General features: G+C 38.8%; 1 protein-coding gene and 1 long non-coding RNA gene across 4 annotated transcripts in view; one reads left to right on the top strand and one right to left on the bottom strand.

Moving 5' to 3' along the window:
- lingo2 (leucine rich repeat and Ig domain containing 2) overlaps positions 1-18,866 on the bottom strand; it is a 178,373-nt gene that overhangs the window by 24,840 nt on the left and 134,667 nt on the right. The gene's annotated exons all lie outside the window — the stretch shown is intronic.
- LOC133161448 (uncharacterized) overlaps positions 1-18,866 on the top strand; it is a 42,280-nt gene that overhangs the window by 21,445 nt on the left and 1,969 nt on the right. Inside the window, exon 2 of the long non-coding RNA XR_009716081.1 lies at positions 17,344-17,409. This is a non-coding gene — a long non-coding RNA (uncharacterized LOC133161448). The remainder of the gene's footprint in view (positions 1-17,343; positions 17,410-18,866) is intronic.

The following is an 18,866-nucleotide window of genomic DNA, read 5'->3' on the forward strand; positions in this document are numbered from 1 at the left end:
AGGAGAATGCTCGCCAAGGCCTCTCCCATCTCTATCTCTCTCTCGCTTTTTCTAGCTCTCTCTCGGTCAAGCCCTAATGAAGGCTTGCCCTACAAACGCCATGAATCAAGCATCTCTCTTTTCCTTGAGTCTCAGCACTTAAGGTGAAACCTCAGCGATCGGTGTGCATGATGGTCTCTCACTAACCATTTTCAGCAATATCTTATGTTTACCATGTTTTGCAGGTATTTTCATTCCACCAAGGATTACATTTGTTTAGGGAGCCTAAAATTTGGCTTAGAAGCGAGAATTATTCTTGGGAAATTCATCCCCCAAACTGGCTTTTGTTAATCACAGGAGATTTGGTAGGCATGACTGTCACAAAAAGACCCACTGAAAAATCTCAATAGCCTATACCCGAAGATTTACGTGAAGTCTTCAATATTGTATTATGTGTATATTGTGTATATGTATTACAGTATTATACATGGGTACAGGCTTTTTTCCAGCATCAACATGCCATTTTTAGGGTACGTATTATACATGGGGGCGCATTATACACGGAAAAAAAACGTATATTTTGACAATGTAGGCTAAAAAGTCAGTTATACTTTGGAACATGAAATTTGGTGGTTATGTCTATCTTGAGTACAGCCACAAAAACACTTAAGAAGCCGTGCCTGATGATACGCAGAAGTCTGCCTTTGTTGTGTTTGACGCTACGATTTTAGGACGTCTGGTCAATTGGCCAAATTTTGACAATATAACTCCAGGAGGGCAGTTTCACTGAGCAACTTAAAATATGGGGAAATGTACTAAACAAAACTTAATAATTCAACTCCTCTGATCTAGCATAACATCTAGTATAACTATAATATCTAGTATGACTTCAATTTGGTGGATGTGTGTATCATAAGTAGACGGAAAAAAGTCAAATATCATGCCCAAAAAGGCTGGATTATCACCAAAAATTTTCTGACATTTTCTGTAAGGTGCATTTGAAAGAAAATGTAACAAAGCAAACAAAATATCTACATAATGTTGAAAGCAGAGGTGAATATATTACTTCTTTGGCAGAGGTAATACAATATTTACAAAAGTAGTAGCGCTTACCATAATCAGAGAGACTTCATGTCGATAGTGGAAAGTAAAATATTCCCTCTGTTTGAATCTTTCCTCATTTCTTTTCTGTCAGACCTGAAATGCCTGCCTCCTGAGTATTACATCTTGGAATGACCATGCCCCCAAAAAACACCCCTCCGGCCCAAAGTGTTTTCGTTTTTCAGTTTTCCAGCATATCTGAGCTAAAACCCCTTGCCTGCATGGTCCTGCTCAGCTGGTGAAGATTCAATGAGCGTGTTTGTCTGCTGAGGCGCTAGCCGGTTAGCCGCTTGGGCTAATTAACCCCTGGAGATTTACGAAGCGAGATTGAGATGGGCCTACCGGGCTCAATCAGGAGCACAGAGGGAACAATGCGCATATGGCTGAAAATTGTTGGCGTAAACACATTGTCTTGCCGCTGCACACAACCCACGGGAGCGCTTAATCAAGGCACAGTGCGGGTGGGAAGGTGCACAGACCAGTGATGCCCTCAGTCCTGAGACTTGAACCCCTTTATAATATCTAATGCCCATGTTTTCCTGCATGACACTTGGGGAACAAATGTTAAAAATTCATCTTTTAATATTTTGCAGTTTATTGCGCTTGATGATAATACGTTTTTGAAGGCTGCTACTTTTACAACAAATAAAAGCTGCAAGCATGGGGCTCTTCCACTTAATTTTTCACGGCAAATCCTAGAAATGATAAAACCTTTATCTTATGCCCTACCCATAAAGCATAACGGTATAAAAAAAGTTGTGCAATTGTCCTGGTTCTCAGAGAAAGCTATTGTAAACAAAAGTATGCGTCGTTTGTTCTACCTGCCGCTAGTCGGTGTTGATTGCCATTATTGTTGCTGCACTACAAAAGAATGAACATGGTTCCAAAGAAAGACGCAGGTGTAAAGCAGAAGAGAAAAGTGGTGAGAACAACAGAGCTAAAAAAGATGATCAAATATTAGTGTGAAAGATGCGTTTGTGTGATGACTTGGCATTGGAATTCAGAGTGCAGAGATCAACCATAACCCATAAGTTCATTTTTGAGGATTAGAGAGGCGATAAAAACTGCTCGTGTTGTTAAGGGGGTTACGAGGGGTTACCGGCCAGGTCCTCGTGGAAGAAAAAAAAAGAATGGAAAACAATGACAAAATGGAACCACCAGATTTTTTTATGGAAGGGGATTCCCCTTCTAAACCATGACTGCCCCTGGCACCTCCTCTCTACCTCCGTGTTCAAAGATTCAGCGCCTCATCAATGTCAAGGTAGATCTTAAATGTACTTTTTTAATGATGCGTTTCCTTTTTAATTTATATTGCATATGCAACTATGTGAATTTTCTTATTGCACAAGAAAGGCACCATTAGAGTAACACCTTGTTGGTTGAGAACGGATTATTGCATTTTCAGTTATTTCTAATGGGCAAAATTGCTTCATAACTCAACGGTTTTGGTTCTCAACGCTCCTTCCTTGAACGAATTAGCGTTGAGATCCGAGGTGAATGAATGAGTTTGGCCAGTTTTCTCAAAATACACAGGTTTGCATAAAATAAGTTTTCAGGGATGTTGAGACCCACCAAATGTCCACTTAAGTGATCAAAGCAGCAAATGCAAGAAAATAGAAACAGGTATTCAATTTGTGGATTTTGTAAATATTTCCTATTAGCTTGCCACAATAGCATGAAATGAATTGATTAACATTGATGATATTGCTGAACGGTAAATCAATCCAAAGCGGGGCAGGGGGCACAAGCCAGGGGCTGTCCGTGGGGATGCGTTGACAAAAAGGGAATTAAGCATAGTAATATTTTCATTAAAAGTTTGAAAAGCGGTTTTCTTAATATGATTTTAAAACCTTTTTTTCTCTTTGTTTTTGGTCTTGCTGCCATACTTTTTTCTAAATACAGACCTCTTTTATTAAAATAAACTACCGTTTTTTTCCGTGTATAATGCGCAAAATTTAACTAATTTATTGTCCTAAAATCTGGGGTGCGCATTATACATGGGTACAATTTTTTGTTAATTTTTTTTTTATTTTTTATTTTTTATTTTATTTTATTTTTTTAAGAAAATCATGGTACAACAAAACCAACAACAGGACTGACCGACAAAGTCGTGGAACAAAAAGACAGGGTGACATTACCAAAGACAGGAACAGAAACCAAACAGACATCATGACAGTAACACATGCAATGATCCGACGGTGAGCGAGGGGCAGACAGGACTTAAATACAAAACACGTTACATTGATTGAGGTGACACAGGAAGGGAGGGGCGACGCGAACAGAAACTATGGCAACCTAGACACATAGCAAAACGGGACGAGACATGACAAATCTCCCTCAAAATAAAACTTGAAATCACCTTTCTTCTTGTTTGTTGTCAATTGCGCATCGCATTCAGCCATCCTGCCCAACACACTTAGTCAGTAAAATTCATAATTGACGACACATCGTTTGATGCGATGGTGCAATCCTTGATGGTGTGTTATCGTCAAATATTGTTTGTTTTTTAATCTCCATCGCGGACCGGACGTCATACGGAGGCAGTATCACTGCGCATGCGCACTATGGATTCAATGCGCACAACGGATGCGCAAGACACGTCAGCTATATAAAGAGGGAGAGTTCAGTTTTCTTCCTATTAGTTTCAATTCACAGTTTAATTAGCAGTTTCAATCAACAAATAACAAAATGCGTATTACAGGTAATATTTTATTTCACAACACTTTGCCTTTTTCCTTTCGTCTCTGCTGTTCACTTCAAACACGCTCCATACGAACGCAATGCTCTCGTATCAGACGCTTGCTCGATCACCTGCTCGTTTGCTGTCACAATGTACCCGACACAAATCCGAAACATTTGTTGCGGCTCCGAGTCACGACGAGGGGCAAGTTTTGGTTTCCAAGGGTGTTTTTATTCCTCTTCAACGTCTCTCCCATACAGAGCCGCCTTTTTCACATGTCCGCACGCCTTTTTCACATGTCCGCACTGATCGCGGTGGTGCCTTTACGGGCAGTCGGAGAAATCAACGGCAACAAAAAAAAATACATCCAGCCTAGTTAAGACCATACCAAAGACTATAATAATGGGACCCATTGCCTCCCTGCGTGTGTGACGATCATTGGGACTTAAAAAAAAAAAGAAGAAAATCGGGCGCGTATTATACATGGGTACAGGCTTTTTTCCAGCATCAACATGCCATTTTTAGGGTGCGTATTATACATGGGGGCGCATTATACATGGAAAAAAACGGTACTTTTTTGCCTTGTGAATAATAACTGACATTGATTCTAGAGTTTGTTGATTATTTTATTAATCTGTCTCGTTTTTTTCCTTGCTGAAAGACTCACGAGGTTTACCCGCACCAAAGGTCCATTTTGTACCACTGCAATTCAATTCTAAGTAACCAAACACGGCTCCTTGGCCAATAACGGTCTTTCATGTCGTGTTTGTGCGTCGGCGGGTGAGCAAATGCTGTTAGCGACCGACTCGTGTCCTTTTCGCGCTCGGCTGTCTTCTCCGCTCAAACGTAACGTTTTAAAGAGGCGAGGCTGGCAGGCTCAAGTGAAAGGGGGAAAGACACTTGGCAGAAGGCCTTGACTGGTCGCCATCAAAGTCAGCCGAGCGGAACCTGCATCTGTCTTGCTGCTGTCGTGTAAATCACCGTGAGGTAGGGCCTGGAGATCAATCGATTTTAGCGATGCATTCAGATTTTTTAAAGCGCTGTGTGGCAGTGAACTTAGCGCAACTCACACAACACAGTAGTTTGGCAGATAGTGAACACTTTATATCAACGCAACCTTTTATCCCTGGTTAATCAGATGTGAACTTTTGGCCCAAGATATGTGCGCCAATGTGAGAGAACTGGCAACAGGCATACTGAGCAGCCAGGCCATGCAGTTTTATGGCTTATTTTATTATGAACATATCACTTAGGTTGTATTTGTATTGCAAGTTTACCAACAACTATAAGTTGTGAGTGTGCGTTGTTGTTGAATGAGCAGGATGCTCATTAAAGCATTCTGCTTCGGCAACCTGAAGTACTGCCTCATTTACTTGAGTGACTCATATTTGCCACTAGGGTAAGTGACAATCATGTGATTATCACTTTTGAAATAGGAATGTTTTTCTGTTTTAATGTGTCTCATTTGAAGAAAAACTAGCGGAACACGTAACTGACATCATTGCTAGTACCGTAATTTTCGGACTATAAGTCGCGTTTTTTTTCATAGTTTGGGTGGGGGGGCGACTTATACTCAGGAGCGACTTATGTATGTTTTTTTTTTTTTCAAAAATCCCCCCCCCAAAAAAAGTAAAACCGCGATAAACGAACCGCAATGTAGCAAGGGATTACTGTAATTTGAATTTCAAGTGACGACAGCAGCGCAACGTCGCGTCAGCAGCAGCTGTCGAGTCAATCTTTGTCCTTTATGTAAACAACCGCCGCGCTGCTGACGCAGCGTCGCAACAACACGTGAGCAACAACAGGCTAAACGATAGGTATGCTAACGTGACATAAACACAAACTAAGAGCTGAGAACGGCCCTGACGTAAAATTCTGAGTTATTCAAAAAACTATTACATAAATAACACGTTAATAAAACCATCTGCGTCACTCCAATTCATTAAATCCATCAATCGTCCTCTGTCAATAATTGTTTTGTTTCAATTTGTTTTAATTGTGGGCTTATTTGAAAGTAATTCTAAAATATAGTATGTACATCCATACAAATATGAATATTATTAAAATACTTAAAAAGATTTAAATGTTGTCCCTCCCTGGCTTTATTAGATATTTTCCTAGGTTTTTTAATAGGTCATTTTGACCCGGCTGCATAACAGGAGGGTTACAAAACAAATCTAGGTGAAGCTCGGGTTGCCATGACAACAACAACAGACCCACTATTCCTTCTTGTCTCAAGCCAGAGTAGCAACCACACGATTCCAATGATGTGACATTAAGGTCAAATTATTACAGTATATATTTATACTTCAATGAAAAGGTTTGGGGATTTTATATGGGATGGATGTGGATGATGAGAGATAATTTGTGTTTAAGTCAATGAATGTTTGCAGCTAAATGGCAGAAAATGAGGATGTAAATGGATATCTCAGCTAGCCGGAGGGAAGGCTTCATCATTTCATCACAAGTGTTACAAGATTTGTGTAAAATGAGCAAGGGAACGACACTGCGCACAGTTAGAGAATGATCATATCCAATTATGCACACTTATCCACTAGAAAGCAACTAGATTGAAATCATTTATTCAATCAATAACGTTCCAAGTTTTCCCACCGAGGGCCGCATACAATAAAAGTATAGGAAGCCACACAAAATTAGTGGTGCCTTGAGATACGAGTGAACCAATTTATGAGGTATTTTTAAAGTATCTTACTGAGTCACCGACAGTAGCATTAGGAAAAGAAATACTATTCTTCGTTTGTGTTGTGTTTGCAGGGCTATATTATGCAGCCTCCCAGTGGCTCAGGTGAGCACATCTGAAGGAGCAGCACAAATGGACTGCTTGCATTAAGTCATGATACACAAACAGTTTAATTTGTTCATTTATATTTAATTGTTATTACTCAATGTTTTTCTGGCGTTCCCAATTCTTTCATTTGGGAAAGATGGTACCAATGTTGTGAGTTATTAGCTTGGTCAATGAACACATTCAACTCATATCTCAAGGCATCACTGTATGAAACTCAAGATTAAATAATATGCTGTATCAAAATTATATATATATATATATATTAGGGATGCACCGAAATAAAAATTCTTGGCCGAAACCGAAAACCAAAAATGAGGAAACCAAGGCCGAAAACCTAAACACCGAAAGAAATAATTATGTCAGTTATTAGAACCACAGCATTTATGGATTTATTTATATTATATATTATATTAATATTATCTTTATAATATTAATATTATTATCTTATATTATATTATTTATATTTATTAATATATTTATATTTTATTTATATAGCATTTATTTTCAGCATTGCATGTTTTGCAAATCGCTATCCGTGGGTCTTTCTCTGAGATAGTGAAATCAGTCCACACCGCAGACATGCTGGCTCTTATCCCGTTTTCCCGCGTGCTGGCTGCGCTGTTTGCTCACGTAATCACAAGTTTCGGCCGTGTTGTTTCGGTGATTTAGGTCTTTCGGCCAAAAACCGAAAATGCACTTTTGGGTCATTTTCGGCCGAAGATTTTCGGTGGCCGAATTTTCGGTGCATCCCTAATATATATATATATATATATATTCAAATAATTCTATATAGTTAAAAGAAAAGCAGTTAACATCCGAGCTTTTTTTTTCAGAGCTTTTTTTTCTAGTGACAAACCTTTGTTTTAATTTATTTATTTTTATTAAGAATAGTTTGACATGTAGTAATTATATTTTAAAATGAAGAGTGTGCTGCTGTATCTGGTAACACTTACAGTACACATGTCTGTCCTTACATGAACAAACACCTAACACACGTACAGCCACACACACTAACTCGTACTGGACACAAGGACTCTCACAATGCACTCGTACTGTATCTCTCTCATACCACATAATTACTCTCCATCACAAACATGAGCTTACACACACACACACACACACACACGCACGCGCACACGCACACACACACACACAAATGTGCTTTTCACACAAAGTCCCACACACTATCCCACTGTCTCCCTCTCTATCACACACTCACTGACAGTGAATGCATGCTTACACAGAAAAGCTCACATGATTTATCTATCTCTCGTTCAAAGACGTGCACGGGCGGACACATACACACACACGCACACGCACGCACACACACGCACACACACGGACACACACGCACACACACGCACACTGTTCTATATGATCCAATGTTATAGGATGCTGCAGTTCTTGACTATTCATCTCCATTTAAACATGCTGCACTATCTCTTCTTCTTGGTCCTGATCCTCCTTCTCCTCTTCCTCCTTGGGCTGCACCACAGCAGTACTGTCAGGCGCACTTGACAAATGTGCCACAGCGCTGGTGAAACGCTTGTACTGGCAAACATATCGCCGCTATTTATCTTCTCCGCGGCGTGAGGAAAGGCATGGGAATATAAAAGCCAATCAGCCACATCCATTCGGACCTGGGAATCAAATCGGACAACTGCGGGCATAAATGGGATGGCTGATGGATGGCCAAAAAGCTTGGCAGAAAGCAGAAAATATCAATTTCACAGCGGAATCATTTGGTGTTTGATATGTGGATGCTGCCGCTTGCGGGAATCCACATTTGAAAAAACTTTGATGACGTCCGCAAACGACGTGTGATCACTGATCTGTCCCTCACTACAACATGAATCTATCTTTACACCAGGCTAATTTGACTCTATTAGGTGTATCTACATTGTCTGCAGAAATCATTTCATGTTCATATTGTTACATAATCGGATGGGGATATTTCGGTAAACATAAAAGCGACAAATGGGCACTCGCATCCAATTTTTCAAGGCAAATCTTCAAATTGATGGTGAAATTAGATGGCATGACGAAAAAAAGCTAAAAAATATATTATTTGTTTTTCATACCTGCTTCTAATCTAAACGTGATTTTAGAATAATTTCCTCGTTAGAGTTTGTCAGTGAGTACGGATCTTGGAGTTCATGAAAATGTTGGCCATTTTAATTTGAAGAAGCCATTTTGTGTCAAACTCCAAGGTTTGCAATTTGCAAAATTGTTACGAGGGAATACGGCAAAAATTAATCCTATTTGGAATTGCAAAATTGTTACTAGGGAATACGCCAAAAATTAATCCTATTTGGAAGGACAACTCATTGAAATTTGTTTCAAAATCACCCCCAACCCGACCCCAACAACCCGCAAATTCCCAGTAGTGGAGAGTGTTTCATATTTGTCCGTTATTTTGTTTGGAGGGCTTCCTGAGTGCAGTTTCAAGGATGGTTCAAAGTTCAGTATTCGGCCAATCACATCAGCATTACCTTGGGGCTTTTTCATCACTCACATCGGCAAGATTGAGGCGAGGTCTCAAAAAATGCCGATGCTCTATAAACATGAATAGATCATGACTCATCAAATATGTATTTTGTTTTCTGTATCAAAAGTTATTATATACTGTACATACAGATCCAGCCAAAAATGGTTTCAATATAGTAAAACTACTCTCCACATGAATCAAAATAAGATGTATGTTTATATTGCAAACCGACTCAAACAGCATGTGCGTGAGTAGCATCGTAAACATCAACAGCCTTCCAGCGATGGCCCAGAATTGCAAAGACACGAAGCGAAGCTTCCCCTACGGGTCAAGCACGAGAATTCCGAGGCTAATCTCTGATTGGCTACGCACAGCCAGGAGGAGGCCCCCGCTCACTATATGTATATACATATATATATATATATATATATATATATATATATATATATATATATATATATATATATATATATATTGAGACATAATTAGTGCCCGCTGATGTCTATTCAATACAAATAGCGGCTTCTGGTGTTGCATCGCCAATGTTGTTTAGCAAACACGACGAAGGCAACAACGGGAATAAATAAGAAGTCGTTTTAGGAGTCATAAGGAATGATACGATACAAGAACATGACCGGACTTGCAATAAAACTAGTCATTTTTAGTCATTTTTACGTTTTGGGAGCAACACTGTACGAGAGACAAGAAAACAACCTAAATTGGGGGAAACATGCAAAGACAAAAATGTGACAAAAGATGAAAACAAAAAAACGGACAGATACACTTTAACCCATGCACAGCTCTGTTAACTAATAATTTTATCTATAATTATCTGCAAAATAATAATAAAAAAATGGAAATAAACTATGTTGTCGACTGGTTGACAGAATTACCACTTTTTATCAAGCCAAATTGTATTTTTCGCTGTCTTCATGCCGGGCGCTAGGTGAAAATGCAGCTTTTTCGGTCGCTTTACTCAAAGAAAACACCCCATGAATACATAATTCAGGGGCTGTCAACGTCAAGAAAACATTGGCGAGAAAAATGAATACAATCACATCAAAATCGACTTTAAGACCCCAAGCAACTGTGTTTGCATTTCAGTCACTCTCAATATTTCCCATGCATTATTCCCATGAAAACCCAAACAGCAGTATGTGAAAAAACCCACCAAACTAAAAAATGCAACTGAATTACACTCCGCTCGCTACACGCACGTACACCCACACGCACGCACACACGCACGCACGCACACACACACACACACACACACACACACACACACACACACACACACACACACACACACACACACACACACTTCTTAAATTGCATTTAGAATAAAATAAGAGTTCTCAGTTTGAAATAAAAAAATGTACGCGCATTTTCAAGGCATACTAAAGCGACTTAAAATGCAACTTCAGAATACAAGTATTTCCATGGACAAAGCAAGCCTTTTAAGTGTACAATATAAATACCAATGGATTCCCTTTGTCATCATTCACCATCTCCATACTAGATGAAAGGAGTTTTCAATGGGTCTATTACACTTTCTTTGCAGAGGATAAAGCCTGTATGCCTCCATTGAGTATCGTAATAGGATTTGTCCATGTGTTGCTTCTCCGTATGTGTTGTCCGTATGTCCATTGTGCAAACCCTTTCAACACTACAACACTGATGCTATTCCTGAGCCTGTCTCTGGCCTTTTACATTTTTAGGATTAAGTTAAACTGACTTAAGACTAAGTTGTGTTTGCTTTAAATATGTGCGTAATTCTCTTTGCTGTTTAGTTTGACAGGAAACTTTTGCACACGATCTGCCAAACCGCTATTGTTTTGAAGTGGTGAGTTGAGTTCACTGCCAAAATATACCCAAGATTTATCCCAAGATTTGTCCATGTCAAAAAAAAAAAGGAAACAGAAAAAAAATTGTCTGCAAGAGCCCTCATATGTTAGAAAAAGTCCAACACACGAAAAGGTCACTCGTAACTCAGCAATGTATAGCAATTTAAGTGAAGGGCACGGCAAATAAAGCATCTACAAGATTAAACCTAGCACATTGAAAGTAAAAAAAGAGGAAAATGTGGTATTTCTAAGGGTTCATTTTCAATATATTACAAACAAAGTCTAGCATTTTTATTCAGGGCAAAAGTTATAATTTTCACCAAAATCAGTGTGATCATCTATTTTCAAGGCAAGTTAAATCAATTGAGTAAAATACAAGCACACCTAGCATTATCTAGGAAGAAGCTAGTATCTTGAGGAAGTGACACAATTTAGTTTTGGCCAGCATTTCCATTCTCAGACCACTTGGTGGAGGAGTTTTTTTTTTTTTTATCTCAGGTTGCAAAATGCGACATCCTTCATCTCTGCTGCGGTGAGTGCAGACTTCGAGTGTCTTACGAAGAGCTTAAAAGCATACAGCCGCTGCTCCTCAACAAAGGCTGAATGAAATTGTTTTTCCCACCTGCGTTTCAACCGCCCATCAGACTTTTGGATTCATATTTAATCAAAGGCTGATATTTCTGATGCCGGTCTGGGCGGCTGAAAGATGGGTGTGGGCACAAACACAGATGAATGTAATAATTTGCCACTCTGTGCGATGCGAGCGCTTTTGTGTGTGTTTCTTGAAGGATACGCTTGTCTGACCCGAGTGTAGACAATCACACACCCGAGCTGAGTACGTCCATTAAGGGTGCCAGTTCACAAAGGGCCTTGATTAATTGTACGCAGAGGCAAATTAAGGCCATTCTAGGTGCACCCCATTCCACCTCCCCCCTCACTAATAATTAAGTAAGAATAGATTGCTGTGAGGGATGGTGACCATTCCTGGGCGCTAATAAAGGTCTCACATCGTGTAAGCAATGATGGCGGGAATGCATGTGCATGCATGTCTACGGCTCACGTGAGCCACTGAGGAACTCATGAGCATGCTGATGTTCTACGTTTTCATTGCTCTGTATGTCACCAGTTTGCACACCAGGGGTGGAGCTAAGGGGCGCTATAGCCCCAACCGAAATCCGTGTAGCCCTGTTAAGCTCCTCTAGCATTATATTTGATTATGTGGATTATATTTCTAAATTAAAATATTGCACTTTCAAGGAAAAAAAAATGCATTTGAGACATGTAACATGCCAAATTTAGTATTTTGTTGTGAAATAATTTTTCCAATGATTCATTTCAACATAACATACTATTCTTTACTATTTTATATACTATTTTATACTATTCTTTCTGAGGACAGCATAGCATTTCCAAGGCATGTTTCAGCATATGAAAACAAATACAAGCAAAAGTATGGTGCATTTTCTGGCCAGCGTTGCGTCTTCGTTTGGTCACGCCATGTCAGTCCCAGTCTGGGCTGTGTCTGCGGCAGCGTGTCAGCTTTGTGTTTTCCATTAATAATTCCAATTTTATCTTGATGAGTGCACCCACAGCTCAAATTGGATGGGGGGGGGGTTGCCACTTCCTGGGAAAAGTGCATCTCAAAAGCCATTTGATGAGGGAAGACATACTGAGATTTGTTGACAATGCTGTTTACACTGTGTGGCAAATAGCTTGATGCTTTTTCTCGGCGTATGTGCGTTTACGACAAGGTGGAAAAAGACACGGCAAGCTGCGCCAGTGTCCCAATTCAATAACCCGGCTCGGGGTGTCATGCACTTTTATAGCTCTTATATGTCAAATATATACACACCGCCATTATTAGCAACCTGTAATGAACTGGAGATGTGTTTTATTGTTTTGTCAAGTTTGTTTACAGTCGCATTGCGTCACAATACTTTCTCTTTCTTGCATTATGTAAGACGACTCTGCTGTTCATAAAGAAGCTTTTGTCAGAGCGGTAAAGCTAAATGCAGTATTTTAAAGATAAAATAGAGATAGTTTGATCCATGTAGTGAGCCATACACGGGCATTACCGAGTATGGAGACACAGATCCTTCAATCCTCCTCGCTGCCTGTAGCCACTATCATTATTCATCGCTCACACTGTAAATTTTGCAAGATATGATCAGCAGCCACACACTAAACACCTCGTTCGTGTGACACTTTAGCGCCTCATTCTTCACTCTGCCGTCCACCTGAGAGGACAAATGCGCTTTCGGAGTTTTATCGACGAGGCCGTCAACACTGAGTCACGCCTCCCACGTCTCCGTGTACCAAACTTCACATCTTATTTATACGCAAAAGCGAGTGGAACCTGGTCGTGAGCACCTTGATGGTTATGATGTTCTTTTTTTGCATGTTATACTTAAAATGCCAGATTTGTCCTTGGAATGGCATAGGCTTGCTTCATCCAAAATGCATTTTTCATCAATTAAGTGTCAAAAAGATTACATTAGTTGTTTGGATTTTACACTTGAAGTGCTCATTCTGGTCATGAACATGTTTGATTTTACTTGTATTTCACGCATAAATTATAGATTTAATATCGGAACATTTTGCTGGCATTTAGCACAGCACAGTGGCAGGGAACTAAACTCAACTCCCTTCATAAGTACTTTGAAAAATAATGAGTAATTATTGAAAAAAATAATGAAGCCTCACGCTGTTTTCTGCCACACCTCGTTAAATCTGCTGTCAAACTAAATGTAAAACAAAGACTACATGCTGTGGATTGTAAACATCAATATTACTTTGCCTTCAACATTTAGTAGCTCACTGGCAACATACTATGCAAAACAATATTAACGGGTCAGGTAATTAATAGGATTTTAAGCAACAGAAATGAAGCAACACACGAAATAGACATACTACATATACCATACTTTACTCTCTATGAAAAAAAAGCAAATTATACTGAATCTTACTGAGCATCATCTCCATGTATCTCCGGATGTCTAATTTATGTCTGACCGCCAAACCGCACACACCCAAAGACGCTGCAATGAATTAATCATGCCACACAAATTGTCTCATTCTTTACAGTCTACTGCAGGGGTCAGATTTATGGATGTATTGCATATATGTATGTATGTATATATATATATATATATATATATATATATATATATATATATATATATATATATATATATATATATATATATATATATATATATATATATATATATATATATGTATATATATTGTGAGTGATTATTAACATGATCGCTGCCTGATAATGAATACCATTACAAGCGTTGTCATAGAACACACGATTTCTCCTGCAAAATGACAAATTTATCCTTGATCAGTGATAGTTTTGCAAATATTTTACATTCAAAATGTTAGCTCTTTCCCTGAACACGATAAATTTGGCTACTTTTTAAAATGTTTTTCCTTACAATGCTTCATATCGCCATGTTATTTACATTTAATGACCTTGAATTTGAACACTATGGTAGTATGTATTTCACATGCATTTGCTTGCATTGAAAATGCTATAATTTGCTTGCAATGCATTTCAACTCAAAATGCTACGTATATATTGCTTTGATACTCCTACATTCCATTGTATTGCTCACCCAAAATACAATATTTTACCTAGCTTGAACAATATTTTTTTTACATGAGCAGCTCCAAGCCACTCGTGTAACAGCATGCATGTCCGCTCTCAAAGGGGGACCCCCGGGCTGGAATTCTTGCCATCCCCCCACGGTCATCCCTCACAAAGAGATAAGCAGCAAGATGGTCATTTATTTGTGAACCTAATCAAATCCCTACACGCCTCAGCTCGCTCTGCGGAGGTGACCGTAAAGGTTGTGGACATTGAAGCAAGATTGAGATGACTAAAAACATGGTCTTCTGATTGGCATCTGAGGAATTCCCAAAAAGTGACATTTTGCCTTCCAAATGCTGGATCTTGCTTGCATTCAATACACAAAAGACTATTTTCATAGAGAGGCACATTGTAAAAACTGGCACATCTTTACTGCACATCATTCTGGGGAAAGTCTTGTGTATTTGGGAGTTTGGCAAGCTAGGCTGTGCCTTTAGCATGCTGGTGAATCAATTTTTTTTTTTTTAAATCAAATGCCTTCGGCCCATCTGCTAATTTCGCGAAAGAAAATAGATGAGACTTCAAACCCGGTGAATCCTGGTCTAAATTGTGGCGCAGGTAGTGTAATGCCGTTTTGGTAGACTTGATTGAAGCACTGGTAGACAGATTCTAAGCTGCACTGATATGTATGGTGGATGTAATTTTATATCATTCATAAATATGACACCAGTGTACACTACACCCTAGGACTAATTTCAGAAATCAAGTTATTAGGAGCATTATTTATTTTATTTGTTATGCCGTAATTTCTGGACGATAAGCCTCACCTGATTATAAGCCACACGAGCAAAAATTAGGGGAACATTTAGAAAGACGGTACACAGAAGGCCTTTTTAAAGTTTTAATAACATACCTTAACATCTCTTTCCAAACACTGCCTGTGACGCGGCAGTAATACTGCAGCAACACGGAAGTAACACAGCACTAATAGGGCTGGATAAAAAAAAACTACCAGTAAAAGTCACTGAGAAGCGGCGGTAACAAAGCAGCAACACTGGTTAAAAAAATATACCAGTAAAACCATCGAAGTCTTCCTCCTCAGTGTCCAATTGGAATAGCGTCAGATATACTTCACCACACACTTTCTCAGTCTCTCTTTCGTTGTCGCTTTTATCCATTTCTTCTAGCATTTACCATGATGATGTTCATGGTAATTTTATTCACGCGCAAAGCGCCAAGTTACATTAAAGTAGCAAGCTACACGTATAGCTCTAGAGTAGACGTGACCAGGGAATACATTTAAAAAAAGGGTGACGATGTCATCAACAATAGCCCAGTGCCCCCTCGTGACCGGAAGAAACCTCTACAGTGCATGTTAAGAGCCAAATTGACTGCCTTTAACTTAAAAGCGACATCATATGCATTTCTTTTGTCCCCCACAATGAGGGTTTGTGTATAAAAGCTTCCTTTCTTCAGTATTGTCCATCTTGATCTCGTTCTGTCTCTTCTTTGTGTCAATTATACGGCACTATTTGCCTGGCGGATGGACATGCGATCAACACACCACTCTTTTCCCTAGTGACCGTGTCACATATCCCTCCGCCCAGCAAAGCGGTGCCGCACAACGACGGTCTACAGCCTTCCTATGAGTGTATAAGTGATCAAGTCATCGCAAAAATCATGAAAAACCCAGAGCTACGCCGCACCGGACGACAAGCCGGAGGGTTCAAAACTTGAGCAAAAAGTACCGTCTTATAATCTGGAAATTACGGTAATTTATTTTTTATTATTTAATATAGTTTCAAAAGGAACCCTCATGACCATGGTACAACTATGAGTGGAGAGCTCAGGGTCCATTAGGGGTTGAAGGCGATCTTCAAGTGCCCACTTCACATAAGTCAGCTTTATGGAAAATGGAAATATTCTTGTTGTTCCTTTTAAGTGAGATCTTCTAGCAGTTTCTTTTAAATGCACACTGATCTATTCCATCAGCGAGTCCGTAATGCTTCCGTCATGTAGACTACATGCCTAACCTGCGCTGAATTTAAAAGGAAAGAGGGGAGCTGCTTCTATTGATCGGGAAAGTCGGCTTTGTTTACTCCCATAATAGCGCAAACGCATATTCCTACATGTGCACATCTACAAAATACCTAAAGAAGGAAAACTCCACTGTGAGCACAGCTTTGCGCTTGACTCAAAAATAGAGCCCAAAATGCTAGATGTTTTATTACGCTACTAATTTACAATACAAAATGCAAGTTTGCCTCCAAAATTCAATATTTTTGGTTTTATATTTCATGCAAAAACCTAGAATTGGCTTTGAAATTACAATGCTACAATAGTCTTTTACACTGAAAAGTCTTTATTTTTCTATAAAATTATATATTTTGTCAAAGTAGCACCAGCACTTAACACTACAAACCTCTTTTCGCTTGAATGTGCTAGATTTGCCTTTAAAATGCTACCTTATGCGTAAAATATTTGACTTTGCCTCGAAAATAAAAGATTATGTGGATTGTCTGTATGTACTGTCTATACGTATTTCACTCACTCCAAAGTGTAGAGAGGATGATGCGAAAAGAAGTATTCGCGAGGCCGCTGTTAACATTGAATGAAAATTGCAATTAAGACTAAAAGGACTCCACCAAGCTTCCTGAATTGGTTGCCGAGCTACTAACCTCCACCCGCCTCGTGTCGGAGAAGATCCGTCTCTCCTTCTCACAGCGGGCAATTTCAGTGGTGTGTTATAACTCCTCTATCTTCTCCCAGGCTACTCCTTATTTCAGTTTCCTCCTATGTGCCGGCGTTCAGCACCTAAACTACTTGTGACTTTCGCTCTCTCAGGCAAAAGCCCGAAAGGAAGCCAAAAGATCAGCAAAGGCAGGATGGGATGTGACGCTCTCAAATGAGGTATGCGTTGCAGGCAACATGATGCCAAATTATTACAAATGAAATAAATGAGCACCTCACACGAAAGCAACTTACATCTATAAGGTCATCATTAAAAAAAATAATATCAATACTATAAACAGAGAGCTACTATATACGTATATATATATATATATATATATATATATATATATATATATATACATATATATCCTCCAAAAAAAATACGTATATATATATTATCGTATACTATAACTATATATAACTATATATAACTATATATATATATATATATATATATATACACACACACACGCACGCACGCACACACACACACACACACACACACACACGCACACACACACACACACACACACACTGTAATTTCTGGACTGTAAACTGCACCAGTTTAGGGGAAAATCCTTTTTTGTTTATATATAAACCGCACCGAAATACAAGTCGCAGGTGTTTTAAATGAAATGCCCTCATTTCCTTTACCTGTATTACCAAACCAAATCCTCTTAAAATATCATGAAAAATCCATAGATAAAATGCACTGGACTATAAATCGCAGGGTTCAAAGCTTGTGCAAAAAGTAGCATTTTATAGTCCAGAAATTACGGTATACCTGTGTGTGTTCATTTGTTTATTCATCTTCCAAACCTCTTATCCTACATGGGCGTACTAGAGCCGACAAAATTCAGGTATTTGAGTGTCACCATCTGCTAGGCAAATATAATCATTAAGACTTGGAAGTGCATAGTAGCAATTGAAATCTCAATGGTTTTCAATAGGCCATTTTAGGAATTAAAGGAATATTTAAAACATGTTTAAAATAATATGCTCCTACAAATTTGACCCATATGCTTAGAACATATCCAGAGTGTCTAAAAAAATAAAAATGGATGAGATACTTCTCATGTAAATCTTTATGTAATTAGGACAAGATGTGCTAGTCTAAAAAAAGCACAAATTCCCACAGGACAAGAGCTTCTTCATGCATAAAGACACTAAATTCTGTCATACAATGATGCACAACATCATGCATAATTAATTCCTACGTGACACATCAATCCAAAGAAAAAGATGTGCGTCTACAATGTCTAATTAGAGAATATAACAACAATGGTAAATAAGAACTATGACACTGCCAACTTGTGTTGGCTGTCATTTGTGTAAACAATACAATTACAATTACTCATGTAAAATGATATCATGTATGCCTTTCATGTCTGGTACTGTTTGTTCCCTATAAAATAACAACAAAAGCAACAGGAATCCCGCCAGACATCAATCATTGAATAAGATTGGATTCACTTGGTATTATATGATCAAACTCATTCATTTTGCCTTGAAAATGCTCAATTTTTGTTTTTACACTCCAAATTTAGTAGTAGGTTGCTCTGATTTTACAATATGATTACTCTATTTTACCTTGAAATATTGATACATTTTGCTTTATTTCACAATCCAAATAC

The sequence above is a fragment of the Syngnathus typhle genome, linkage group LG1 (assembly GCF_033458585.1).
Source record: "Syngnathus typhle isolate RoL2023-S1 ecotype Sweden linkage group LG1, RoL_Styp_1.0, whole genome shotgun sequence".
NCBI lineage: Eukaryota > Metazoa > Chordata > Actinopteri > Syngnathiformes > Syngnathidae > Syngnathus > Syngnathus typhle.